The following is a 13,586-nucleotide window of genomic DNA, read 5'->3' as shown; positions in this document are numbered from 1 at the left end:
CGCCCCGGGGCTGGGGATGGCAACGGGACCGCGGAGCCAAATTTGGGGGATTCCTGCAGAAACGGCGCTTTTAAAGCTTCATCCCTGCTGGGGGCTTAATCAAGGGATAATTAGGATTTCTGCTCCGCTCTTTCTGAAAGGGAGAAGATGAGAGCAGGCTCAGCTCGCAGCCCCTTTCCCTTTGTTTTGTTCTCACCTTGTTGTGGTTCCCAGTCAGGCTCCAGGGGGATCGTCCCTTCCACCCCCTCCCACACCCTTCCCAGAGCACAGGAAAACTCCAGTAAAATTTCTCCTGGTTCTCATTTTTTCACAAAAATAATTATCAGCGGATGAGTCTCAGCAACGATTTGAAAGCTTCTTCAAAAATCGCTTTTAAATAAGGCTTAAAAGCCCTTCTAAAACTCCTTTTCCAAAATCCGAGCCTCCATTTCTGAAAGCAAGTCTGGAATAGCCTGTTATCACTATTTATGTCTTCATTTTTTGCGTTCACAGCTCATTTTCCGACACTCACAGGGTGTTTAAACAATTTGGCTGTGTCCTCTGGATAATTATAATGAGTTACAGCCTCCCAAAAAAAAACCCCAGAAAATGTGATTCTGCTCATGCTGACTTAATCTAGCTACAGCGTTCATCCTCTCCCCTGGGAATACTCACAAGATGTGGAGGATTTCTTGCCAGAACAGGGGGAAAAGGAAAAAGCAGCCGGTTGTCATTGCTGGTTGTCATTGTTGGTTGTCATTGTTGGTTGTCACCTTGCCACCCTTTGTGTGCCTGGCACCCAGAGCCCCTCCGAGCCTCATCTGCCATTTACTGCTGATTAATTCAGTGTAAAGATCCTTTGGGGCTTCAAATACCCAGTGGATGTGCCTGTAAATGTGAATTATTGGGTTTTGGAGAGCCTGAGCTCCCTGTACAAGGTGCTGCCCAGGGCAGGGCAGCATTTGGGGCTTTTGGCTGCTGGTGGCAGGGCTGGATTTGCCCTGGGCTTTGCTCCATGTGGGGCTGGGGAGCCCCTGGATCCCTGGAATGTCCCAGGCCAGGCTGGACACTGGGGCTGGAGCACTGGGACAGTGAAGTGTCCCTGCCATGGCACTGGGTGGGATTTAGGGTCCCTCCCAACCCAAACCATTCTGGCATTCTGTGATTGCCACAGTGCCCAAAAGGGACACGAAAGAATGGGAAACTGTGGATGCTGCACAGCCACATCCCTCTGCAGAACTGGAATGGGAATGGCTGAGCTGCACAGGACCAAGAAACAGCTGGAAAATCTTTGTGCATTGGCAGGAGCCCCCAAAGACACATCAGGGCCACAGGCTGGTGAAGAACACACCCTGTACAGCATGATCAGTGTTGGAACTGTTATTATTATTTGTATTTTTCCCGAATGGCACACCACCATGGCAGAGTGGGGATGAAGACTGACTCATCTCGGATGGATTTGGCTGGTAAAACCTGCAGAGCCATTGCTGAGCCCTGGGCAGTGCAGGGCTCCCTCCCCAGCCATGATCGATGCAATGTTTGCCCAAACATCTGCCAGGCAGGAACAGCAAATTAACTCGCTGTAATTAACGCTGAGCACGCGGTGATTGAGCGGGACCTTCGCGAAAAGGGCACAAAGAGTCTCCCATCACTCATTAACGCTGATAAAACACTGCAGCTCTTCACTAAATAAATGCCCATCAAGGCTGCTCTGCCAAATTGCGACACGAGTCGTTTTAATTAGTGCCTTAATGCAGGGCAGGGCGAGCTACACGGGGGAGAGTTTGGGGTTAGGCATTAAAAATTGGATTGGTATCAGAGATCGGATGGTTTCCATCCCGGGTGTCAGCCAAATCCAGGTGGGGAAGGGAAGGAAGGATACAGGGGTCATTTGAGGTCCTGGTTGGGGTTACTTTAGGTCACAGGGGTCACTTGAGGTCACTGGGTCCCTGGTCAGGGCTACTTGAGGTCATTTGGGGCTCCTTGAACAGGAAGCCCCATTAGCCCAGACATTGCCAGAGCACCCAGGACAGCAGAGACAGCTGGACACAGATGGACCCAGCACACTCAGCTCAAGCTCCCTAAAACCCCAGAGATTGGATTTCTCAGCTGGAAGAGAAGGATGCAAACCCCAGAGATCTGAATTTCTCAGCTGGAAGAGAAGGATGCAAACCCCAGAGATCTGAATTTCTCATCTGGAAGAGAAAGATGCAAACCCTAGAGATCTGGATTTCTCAGCTGGAAGAGAAGGATGCAAACCCCAGAGATGTGAATTTCTCAGCTGGAAGAGAAGGATGCAAACCCCAGAGATGTGGATTTCTCATCTGGAAGAGAAGGATGCAAACCCCAGAGATCTGAATCTCTCAGCTGGAAGAGAAGGATGCAAACCCCAGAGATCTGAATCTCTCAGCTGGAAGAGAAGGATGTCCATTATTATTATTTGGTTTTAAAATAATTTATGGAAAGGGCCTGGCACAGAGCAGGTATCTCTGTCTGGGGCAGTGACAGCTTCCACCCCATGAAGAACAGCAATGGCTCATCCCCATCTTTAGGGAAATGCATCAAGGTTTGATTGTAAAAGGTGGTAAAAAGTGAACCTTTCACAAATGGTTAAAAGTTTAATTTAATTTTTAACTCTACAAAAATTGTCTGAGCACCTTTGGCACTGTCAATACTGAGCTCAGCCAGGAGCTGCCAGCCCCTCACACCCCAGGGATTTTGTGGGCTCTGCTTTTTACACCATGCACCCAAAGAACCCATTTCTGCAGAAGAGATGGGCCTGCAAAATCCTGTCCCCTGCACTGCCAGGCAATGTATATTCAAATGTTTGAATAGAGAATTCTGCACTAAGTCCACTTTTGAATTATTTTGTACCTCCTGGAAAGCATAAAAACTGCAAGTGAATAGAATAACCAATGAAAGATAAAAATTCTCATCTTCTTTCTTTCAAATTGAAGTTTACCTCAGTTACAAAAATGCAGCACCTTTGACACTTCAGAGGGGTTTTGTGCTTTCCTAAAGCCTTGATCAGTGGGGTTTATTATCCAGCTAATTCCATTTGAAGGAATAAACCAGGGAATTTTTATTGGTGTGGTTTTTTAAATAATGTTTTCTGTTTGGGAGGCAGAGCAGGGAAACCAGCAGCCACCAAGATGATTTTATCAACCTCAGAGCTTTGCCCAGAGCATTTCCTTCCCTGCATCCCATCCTGAGAAAGAGGATGTTGAAATGATTGAACAGCTCTGCAGTGGTTTGGGCTGGAGGGAACCCTGAAGGATAATCCCATCCCAAATCCCTTCTTGCACCTTCCCCCATCCCAGGTGATTCCAGCCCCAGCCTGGCCTTGGGCACTGCCAGGACCCAGGGGCAGCCCCAGGTTGTCCCTGCACGTCCCAGGTGCAGAATCAGCCTGTGTCACCTGCAGGGGTGACACTGCCAGGGGGGTTGATGCCATCAGAGCCCTCACATCTGAGAGGAAAGCAAAGTTTTGCAGTTGTTTATTGCTCATACTGAGCCTTTCTGAGTGGATGCTTTGATTCTGAGATAATGGTACCAAATCTATAAAAAAGATGGAAACAAAACCAACATGAATCAGAATTTAACAGGGGGAGGCAGCAGAGGTGCAGTGGATTCTCCTCACCTGCCAAGGCTCTGGCTGAGCTTACACTGACCACAAAATGCTTCACCCACCTTCTCCTGCAGGCTCCAAAAACCTCTGAGGGCTGAAATGCTGAGGCTCAATTCCCCTCTTGGACCCACTCAGGCTCCCCAGTCCTGCATCCAAAACCAAAGATTTGTTTCTGAGGGGGCACCAACCTCCAGGTCTGAGCCCTGGGCAGGATCTGCAGAATCCACAGGGGCTGCTGCTCATCCTGAGCAGATGTTCCCCCTGTCCTTGGGACTCCCCAAAACCCACCCCTGGCTCCTGCAGAGCCAGCCTGACCTTCCCCACTGGATTAAGAGCCAATTTATCACCAATTTTAAATTCATAACGAGATCAGAAGGGATAATGCTCAGATGACCCAGAGATCAGCCCAAGACACGGGAGATAATTGTTTCCTTAATTGCCACGCCTGAATTAAATTATTGTGCAGTGTGTGTGTGCTCAGAGGTGTCAGAGCCCTGGGGCTCAGCCCTGCCCTTGTCACTGCCAGGGATCTGCTGCTCTGGGCACCCACAGATTTATTATTATAAAGATATCATTGATATTATCAATTTTATCTTATTCGTGACACAATTCTTTTGTTCATATAATAAATATATTAATATATGGGTATATTTTTATATTAACATCGTCATATGAAATTTAAATACTTTATATGAAATAAATTTTTATATATATATATATATTTATATATATATAATTTAATGATTATTTTAAACCCTTTGCCCTGTGAGCTGTGCCAGTCCAGAGGCTGCCAGGGAGTATCTGCTGCTCTGGGCACCCACAGATTTATTATTATAAAGATATCATTGATATTATCAATTTTATCTTATTCGTGACACAATTCTTTTGTTCATATAATAAATATATTAATATATTGGTATATTTCTATATTAACATCATCATATGAAATTTAAATACTTTATTTGAAATAATTTTTTATTTATATATATATACACCCAGATATTTCTTGTTATAAAGATATCATTGATATTATCAATTTTATCATGTTTATAACAGAAATATTATGTTTAAATAATAAATATATTAATATATTGGTATGTTTCTATATTAACATCATCATATGAAATTAAAATACTTTATTTGAAATAAATTTAAAAAAAAAATATATATATATATAAAATTATTTTAAACCCTTTGCCCTCTGAGCTGTGCCAGTCCAGAGGCTGCCAGGGAGGATCTGCTGCTTTGGGCACCCAGATATTTATTATTATAAAGATATCATTGATATTATCAATTTTATCATATTTATAACAGAAATATTATGTTTAAATAATAAATATAATAATACATTGGTATATTTTTATATTAACATCATCATATGAAATTAAAATACTTTATTTGAAATGAAATAATTTAAATAAATATATATATATATGTGTGCGTGTGTAAGATTTAATAATTATTTTTAAGCCTTTAGACCCCAAGATGCTCCTCCCACTTTCTGTGCATTATTTATGGGTGGTTAAGGAACTGGGGCTGTTACAAACAGCAGCAAATGAGGGTGGAATTAATTTTAAAGAGTCTCTAATAGCTATCAGGTGGTTCCAGGATTTATTACAAATAACTTGGGGATTTGCTGAGTCCTCAAAGCTGCACCAACAATTGTTCACCAAATAAAAACACTGGAATGAAGTGCAACTGCAGGTTATTAAAAAAATAAAAACTATTTAAACCTGCTGGGAAGGGCCAAATAAAGGGAGAGAAAGCAGAACAGCCTGTTGCTCCAGTGACCCAAGGAATTAAAATGTAACATTAAAATCAATAATATTTTAAGAATGGGGACTCTCCCACCCACTCAGATTGGATCTCTGGCAAAGGGGGATGAACAGCAGGGGAATCAAAGGGTTGGTGGGAGGTCAAGTGGGGAAAGAAAGCACTCAGATCATTCCCACCCCAAAATCCCCAAAGCCTCTGGCTGCAAGTCCTTAACAAGATTAGGGGTTGTAAAGAGAAAATAAATCTGCTGAGGGTCAGGTAAAGGTGCTGAGTCCCCTGGAGATGCTCTGCTGGTTTTCACTGACCTCAAAGAGGAAATGATGGCTTTGGAGGAGGTCGGGGCAGAGCTCCCAAAAATCCCAAAAAATCCTCTGAACAGGGTTCCTCACAGGGCAGAGCTCCCAAAAAATCCCCTGAACAGGGTTCCTCACAGGGCAGAGCTCGCAAAAATCCCAAAAAATCCTCTGAACAGGGTTCCTCACAGGGCAGAGCTCCCAAAAATCCCAAAAAATCCCCTGAACAGGGTTCCTCACAGGGCAGAGCTCCCAAAAATCCCAAAAAATCCTCTGAACAGGGTCCCTCACATGGCAGAGCTCCCAAAAATCCCCCAAAAAAATCCCCTGAACTGTAGGAACTGTTCAGGACTCCTTCACAGGGCAGAGCTCCCAAAAATCCCAAAAAATCCCCTGAACAGGATCCCTCATAGGGCAGAGCTCCCAAAAATCCCAAAAAATCCTCTGAACAGGGTCCCTCACATGGCAGAGCTCCCAAAAATCCCCAAAAAAATCCCCTGAACTGTAGGAACTGTTCAGGACTGCTTCACAGGGCAGAGCTCCCAAAAATCCCCAAAAAGTCCCCTGAACAGGGTCCCTCACATGGCAGAGCTCCCAAAAATCCCCAAAAAAATCCCCTGAACTGTAGGAACTGTTCAGGACTGCTTCACAGGGCAGAGCTCCCAAAAATCCCAAATCCCCTGACCTGCAGGAGCTGCTCAGGGCTCCCTCCCAGGGCAGATTCCTTCCCAAATCCCACCCAAGCTCTGCCTCCAGCCCTGGGACACCTGTGAGGCTCCAGGAGCAGCTTGAGGTCACATTTACAGTGACATCACCACATTCTGGTCCATCTGCATTTGCAATGTCAAGAGGGGGGAAAAATTATCTTTTTTCAACAGATTTGAGATTTTTTTTTCCCCCCAGAAACCCCCTTGCCCCCCAGCATCCCCTTTGAACAGATCCTGTGGCTCCACAGAGGAGCAGCTCCAGCTCCTTCCTTCATCTGGCTGCATCATAAATAATTTCCATAGAAACTGGAAATATTCCCTAAACCAACAGAGGCTCCCTTATTTCCAGCAATTATCTTAAGGTCTGATTTGCATTTTAAATGTCACCTGTATAAATTAGAACTGTTTGCTGCTCACACTGTCATTATTCTGAGTCATCTGGCAATGGCCAGCTACAGTCTGCCTTTGTTTGCTGCAGGAACTCCACACAGAGCATCCCTGGGCCCCTCTGGGGCTGCTTCTCCAGCCTGTCAAATATTCCCTTTTCCCTCCCTGTGGCAGTGGAACTCCTCCAGAGCATCACTTGGGGTTCATTTTCCAGCTGCTGCTGCAGGTGGCACAGCTGTTCTCTCCCAGGAAGCTGCAGCATCTCTTTTTTCTTTTCCAACTCTGCTTTGCATTCATTTTTTAAAACTCTGAGTCATTTTTAGAGTATAAATGACTTTTTTTTTGTTTCTTTCCTTATAGTAAAATTCAAGGACAAACTGAACATCTTCACGTTTGGGGAGTCTGAAAACCACTTTGACCATTCAGGTGAGCAGCAGGATCCCTGAATGGATCTCTGGCAAACTGGGCAGCTCCCAGTTCAGACTGGGAACTGTCCTGATGCCCACAGGTGAGGCCAGCCCTGAATTCCAGGGAGGATCTGCCCCCTGGATCTCCCCCTCCAGCCTGGCTGCTGCTCCTCATTCCACTGAGCTTGGGAAACTCAATTTTCCAAAACCACCAGTGCAGCTTTGGCCACCCCCCACCTTCCCAAACCATTTCCCCCCTTCCTCCTCCTCCCCATTTCCAGCACTCAAGCCAGAAAAAGGCTCTGAAATCTGCCATGCTCAGAGCAATATTCCCAAATTTAAGGTGGGGAAAACCAAAATCCAGCCAAGTCTACCTGTGTCAGATGGACGGGAACAAGCAGCAGTGATAAGGGGCAGTTTTATAAAATTCATCCCTTTATAAAATATCCCTCAAAGCCAGGAGCAGCTGGAGGGGCAGGTCCTGAGCACCTGCAAGGACCTTCTGATAATCATTTGTTAATCACAGTCCCCTGCTTCTCATTATTTCATTGAACAATTCCCAGCTATTTTCTTCCATTATTATCCCCATTTTTCCACCCTTCAGACAAATTTTGGCAGTTGAACCCGACCACACTTGGGATTAGAAACTGAACAGGAGCTGCTAAAATCACAGCTCCTGCCTGGAAATTAAAAACTGAGAGAAGAAAGACACTTCCCTTAAACATTCCCCAACCAAACCTTCAATTAAAAAAAAGAAAAATAAAGCAGAGACATTAAAAATCCAGGAAAACTTCCCACCAGGCCTCAGCATGGAACATCCCCACTCTATTCTCTCAAAACCAGCAGCTCCATTTCCCATCTTTTCTCCCAGGTGAAGCACACATGGGTATCAGAGCCCCACAAGGTGATGTCCTTCAGCATAATTGTCCAGGAAAATTATTATTCTGAGGAAGTTTATGAAATTATTATTGTGTCCAACTTTGCAGTTCAGCTTAGAGATCAGTCTGGGTGAACTAATTCCATCTCCCTAATGATTAAATGCTTCATATTAATATAACCCTGAGCAGGCAAGTTCAAGCAGCCTGCCTTGCTTTCATTCCCTGGGATAATTAGATCTTGAGAATCATTTTGTGCCTCCTTGGCTTTCTCTAAACTTGTTGGGATTTTTTAAAAAAAACCTTTCCTGCTCCTCCTGTTGCCTTCTGTCCTACTGGGCAAAGCATGGGTTTGCCTCTGCCTTGGAAAACCATGGATTTACAGATTTAAATCAGCTGGAAAAGCTGGAGTGAATCCCTCAGGACACAGCCAGAAATTGTGGAATTGCAGCTCCTTCCTGCTATGGCCAGAAATGTTTTTACACAGAGGGTGAAACCCAAAACCAGAACCTCTGGATTCTGCCAGCATTAAAACCTCTGAGCTGCTCCTGCAGGGAATTCCCTGAAATTTTATCCCAGTGAATCCCAAGGAAAGCCCAGGGCAGGAGGAGGGAAAAGCTTCATCTCACCCCTCTGGAACACAAATAATGATTTTTGGTTCCAGGACCAAAATAATGACAGAGGCAGGGAGGGGATGGATGTACCCAAAGTGATTCCCCAAAAGGGATTGGGGCAGGTTGGGTCCCCCTCAGCCCAGGGCTGGAACCAGTTCTTCATCTACAGAGCTGGTTTTTAATATTGAAACAGGTGTTTTTTAATAATAATAACAGCATCAAATGCCTGGAACAAAGGGTTTCTGCTGCTGCTGTGCTCATTATGCAGGCAGAGCTGTCCCTAATTAGATAATATGAGATTTCTTGGCTCACACCAAGCAATTCAGAAGAAAGAGCCTCGTTATTGATGGGACAAACCACACAAAGCAGTGGAGCAGAGTTTAATAAAGCAGAGAAGAATCAAAGAGAGAAAGGTTTTAATTCTTAATAAGTAGATCCATGGGTTTCATTAACCAGCGTTCAAAGGGGTTTTTTTTAGGGTTGCTTTTATTACCTAATTAATTAAAGCCTGACCAATAAGATAGATTAGTCCAATGGAATTGCATCTTGTATTAATAGCAATACTAATTAATCACTGAGCTGAAGCATTCCTCTGCACTGAGGAGAAATCATTCCAGGGTAAATGTGGAGAGAAAGATGGAAAAGGGAAGGATGGGCTGAGCTCGGGTTTCTCCCCAGAAATATGATTTTTGATGAATAAATGTAAAATAAAGAGTTCAACATTTTGAATGGCATTTCTGAGGTTTTAAATGTACTTTCTAAAGCCCTTCCTTGCTTTTCCCCATGTTCCATCTCCACATTCCCAGGGACAGGAGGCCCTGGATAAACCAGGACTGAGGCAAGGGGGATGATCCCAAAATCTCTGTGACCTCCATTCACAAACAGCCTGAATTCCAGGGAATCTCACATGTCACATCTGAGCTCCTTCCCTTCTCCTGAACATTCCCAGCCAGGAAAAAAGGGGAAAAAAAAAATTAAAAAAAAAAAAAAAAAAAAAAAGAAAGAAAGGGAAACAAAGAAGGGAGGAAAAAAGGAGAGAAATTAAGCAAAGGAAAAAAGAAAAAAAGGAAGAAATAATCCCAAACAACCCAAACTCTGTTAAATCTGATTTTTCTGTCCCCAAATTATGGGTGATCATCCACCCTGCTCTCTAGCAGCTCTGCCACGGTCCCTCCTTGCACTCAGCTGCAGGCAGGGAAGCAAAAGGAAAGGAATCATTTGCACACAAATATTAAAAAAAAAAAAAAAAAGAGAATCTGTAGCTCCCACATAATTTGTTTTCTCATTAAGCAGAGTCTGCGAACACGGGGATATTTGATCTATTAAAAATGCTTATTTAAATACTCCTTCCAGAGTTCATTTTTCCTCCTGAAGGCTGCTGTAAAAATCCATCTCCCCTGGAAGAGAGGAGGGGGAAAAGCAGAGTTTTCTCAGGGCAGAGTTTTATATTCCACATGAAGTTCTGTGACAGAGCCACAGCCACTGCTGTGACAGGATGATGATTCATGGAGCTTTCCAAGAGCTGTTCATGTTAGCAATGGCTCAGCCCAAATGAACATTATTAATAATTAACAGTATGCAGATTGCCATTATTGGAAAGCCCCTGGGCTTTACCCAGCGAGTAATTTCAATTATTCAAAAGTATTAATAAAATGAAATATTCTTTTTTTTTTTTTACCCCCCTACTTAATTTGTCTGGGTTTTGGTTTTTGGTTTTTTTTTTTTTTTTTGTATTTTAGAGCACTTGCCTCAAGTGTGAAAAAGCCAAGAGAGTTCTTCTGATGTTCCAATGCTAATTCCCCCCACAATCTCCAAATTCCAAGGAATGTGTCCCATGATCTCCAGATTCCTGGGAGTTCTCCCCACAGTCTCCAAAAGACAAGAGAGTTCTCTCCATGATCTCCCAATTCCAGGTCATTCCCCCCACAATATCCCAATTTTAGGGAGTCTCCCCCACAATATCCCAGTTTTAGGGAGTTTCCCCCACAATATCCCCAATTTTAGGGAGTTTCCCCCACAATATCCCAATTTTAGGGAGTTTCCCTCACAATATCCCAATTTTAGGGAGTTTCCCCCACAATATCCCAATTTTAGGGAGTTTCCCCCACAATATCCCCAATTCCAGCCAATTCCCCCCCAATATCCCAATTCCAGAGATTTCTCCCCACGATATCCCAGTTCCAGGGGGTTCTCCCTCCCCCCTCTCCCCAGGACAGTGGCACTGGGGCACTCCCAGTCACACCAGTTGCTTCCCATGGGGACTGGAGCTCCTACTGGAACCCACCAGGACTGGACTGGGCTGCTCCCAGTTCTCCCAGTTCCCAGGTCAGAGCATCCTCACCAGTTGAGGACTGGGCTATACTGGTGCCTTTCCCCCCTTATCAGCATCACCTAAATAAAAAATTAACTTCCCAGGGTTTTCCCCCTGGAAAATGGAAATTCCAGCTCTGGGCAACAAAAATCACAGATCTTTGGGGAGCAAAAACTGCTTTTCAGTAAAATGGTTCCAAACCAATGGCCTCTCCTCAGCGTGGGGACAAACGAGGCTGGAGGGGCACAGAGCAGCTCCCAGGAACATTTATTGGTGTCTTTGAGGTGGATAAGTGGCATAAAATCCCTAAAATCCCTCCCTAAAAGCAGCTCCAAAGGGGAACATCTCTGGGAATTCCAAATGTCCCTTTTCCCATTCGCTGATGTTTTACACTGATAATCCCGCATTTTCCCCGGGAAACTATAAATCTGTAAATCATCTGTAAATCTGTACATCTGTAAATCATCTGTAAATCTGTGAATCATCTGTAAATCTGTGAATCGTCTGTGAATCTGTGCTGGAACATCTCTAGGAATTCCAAGTGTCCCCTTTCCCACTCGCTGATGCTTTGCAGTGACAATCCCGCATTTTCCCCGGGAAGCTGTACATCTGTAAATCATCTGTAAATCTGTGAATCATCTGTAAATCTGTGAATCATCAGTGGATCTGTGCTCTCCCTGCAGCCAGGGAGGTTTCAGAGGCACAGCCAAAGCCCCGAGCCGTGGCACAAGGGAGGGCTCTGCTGGAAGCAAACCGGAGCTACAGCATCTCTCACCTCCGTGCTGCCCTAAAACCGAGCTCAGCCCGTGCAGATCACTCCAAAAAAAAAAAAAAAAACGAGTTTTCAATCATAATTTTGGATTTGAAATCTTGTATCACTAGAGATCTTACTCCACTCCAATATCCCAGGAAAGCAGTGATGGCAGAGTGGGGTTTTTTGGAGATAATTTCTTAAGTGTGGGCTGGAAAAGCTGCAATCAAAGCTCTCAGTCCCAACGCAGAGCTGCTCAAGCCTCTGGGAGCAGATAAGGCAGCAAGACAAGATAAGGAATGACAGCAGGGCAGTGACTCCTGTGGTAAATGTGCAGCCACGGGGAAAACACCAGGGCTGGGGTGCTTGCCCCAAAATCAACATTCCAGCCACTTTACCCTCACTGCAGGATTGACACAAGTCTGAGCGCAGCAAAAGTAGAGAGGCAAAAATCTCATTATTCAAAAAGCCAGAGGAACTTTGAAAGCACTGCAAAATTCCCATCGTGTCCAAGAGAGATTTCCCTGGAACGTGGAGTTTGATCCAGGCACTGCAAACACCCTGGCAGCTCCAGCAGCCTTTGCACCAGGACAAACACCAGGAAAGGACATTAGAGATAAAGCCAAGCAGAGGGAAAACAAATCCAGGAGGGAAAAGCAGCAAAAGAGAACAATAAATCCCAGCGATGGTCAGACAGCTCATTTCCAGCTCTGTCCCAGGCTGGTTGTCCAGGGGCTGGAGGGCCCTGCAAGGCTCTTGGGGCAGAATTCCCACCTGGAGCAGGTTTTTCATGGACTGATTGGACAGGATTTGGAATCCCAGCAGGGAGGTCAGGAGCTGCCACATCAATCCCTGCTCTCAGCTGCCCCCAAATCCTCACAGAGAGGAAGGGGAACAGGGGACCAGACAGAGCCCTGATGTTTTGGGGTGGGTTTATCTCCTGCAGGAAGAATAACTGGAATTCTCCCACCTCTAACCAGGTGAAATCCCACTGGTGCAGGGAGACCCCCCTACAAGACAAACACACATCCAAGTAGTCAAACACTATTTTTTAATGCAGATTTGCAAAATGCAAGCCAAGTGTTGAAAATTCAGGACATTTCATGAAAGCACATTTGGTCCTCTTCCAAGTTTCCTCAGTTAAATACTTCATGGATAAATAACAATTAAGCATGCATGGCACTTTTAGTTAAGAAAACCTGATATTGCACACGATACCAAGAAATAAGAGTCTATTTCAGCAACTGATTCCAGCACTGTTATCAGTTCCATTTTGATGCCATTGACTTTTGTACAAAAACTCTCATTTACTGCATAACAGGTGCCCTGTCCTTACAGAGTAAAAATGTATCCAAACAATTTTAGAACAAAGAGAAGAAAAGTTGGCTCCTGAAGGAACACAGAGTCTTTTATGTGAGGATAAAGAGCATTTCTATGGAAAGATGATTGTCACGTCACCAGGCAACAGAAATTCCAAAGCAGTTCCCCAGGGGAGCTGGCCATGTCTGGCTGGAAGGCAATTCCTGCCTGGGCTGCTCCCACTCTCAGCCACTTCTCACTATTTCTGCAATCACAAGGAAAACACAAAGGCAGAACAGCTGAGCAACGTGCTCACAGTGCTGGAATTCTCTCTGGGAAGCTCAGGAATGGATCTGTGCACAGTCCTGGGCTGGAGCCTCCCTGGGCTCAGGAGATCAGAAGGCACAGAGAGAGTGGCCAGTGTCACATTCAGGGGTGAGTCAGGGACAGTCCTGGGCTGGAGGGGCCAGCACTGCACTGAGGGTGTGTCTGTGCTGGTGTCCTGTCCTTGCTGAGTGCTGCCTGTCCCCAATCCTGCCTGTCCCCAATCCTGCCCGTC

The sequence above is a fragment of the Erithacus rubecula genome (assembly GCF_903797595.1).
Source record: "Erithacus rubecula genome assembly, chromosome: 13".
NCBI classification, from domain to species: domain Eukaryota; kingdom Metazoa; phylum Chordata; class Aves; order Passeriformes; family Muscicapidae; genus Erithacus; species Erithacus rubecula.
The sequence above is the reverse complement of the archived record's forward strand: the minus strand, read 5'-3'. Positions refer to the sequence as shown.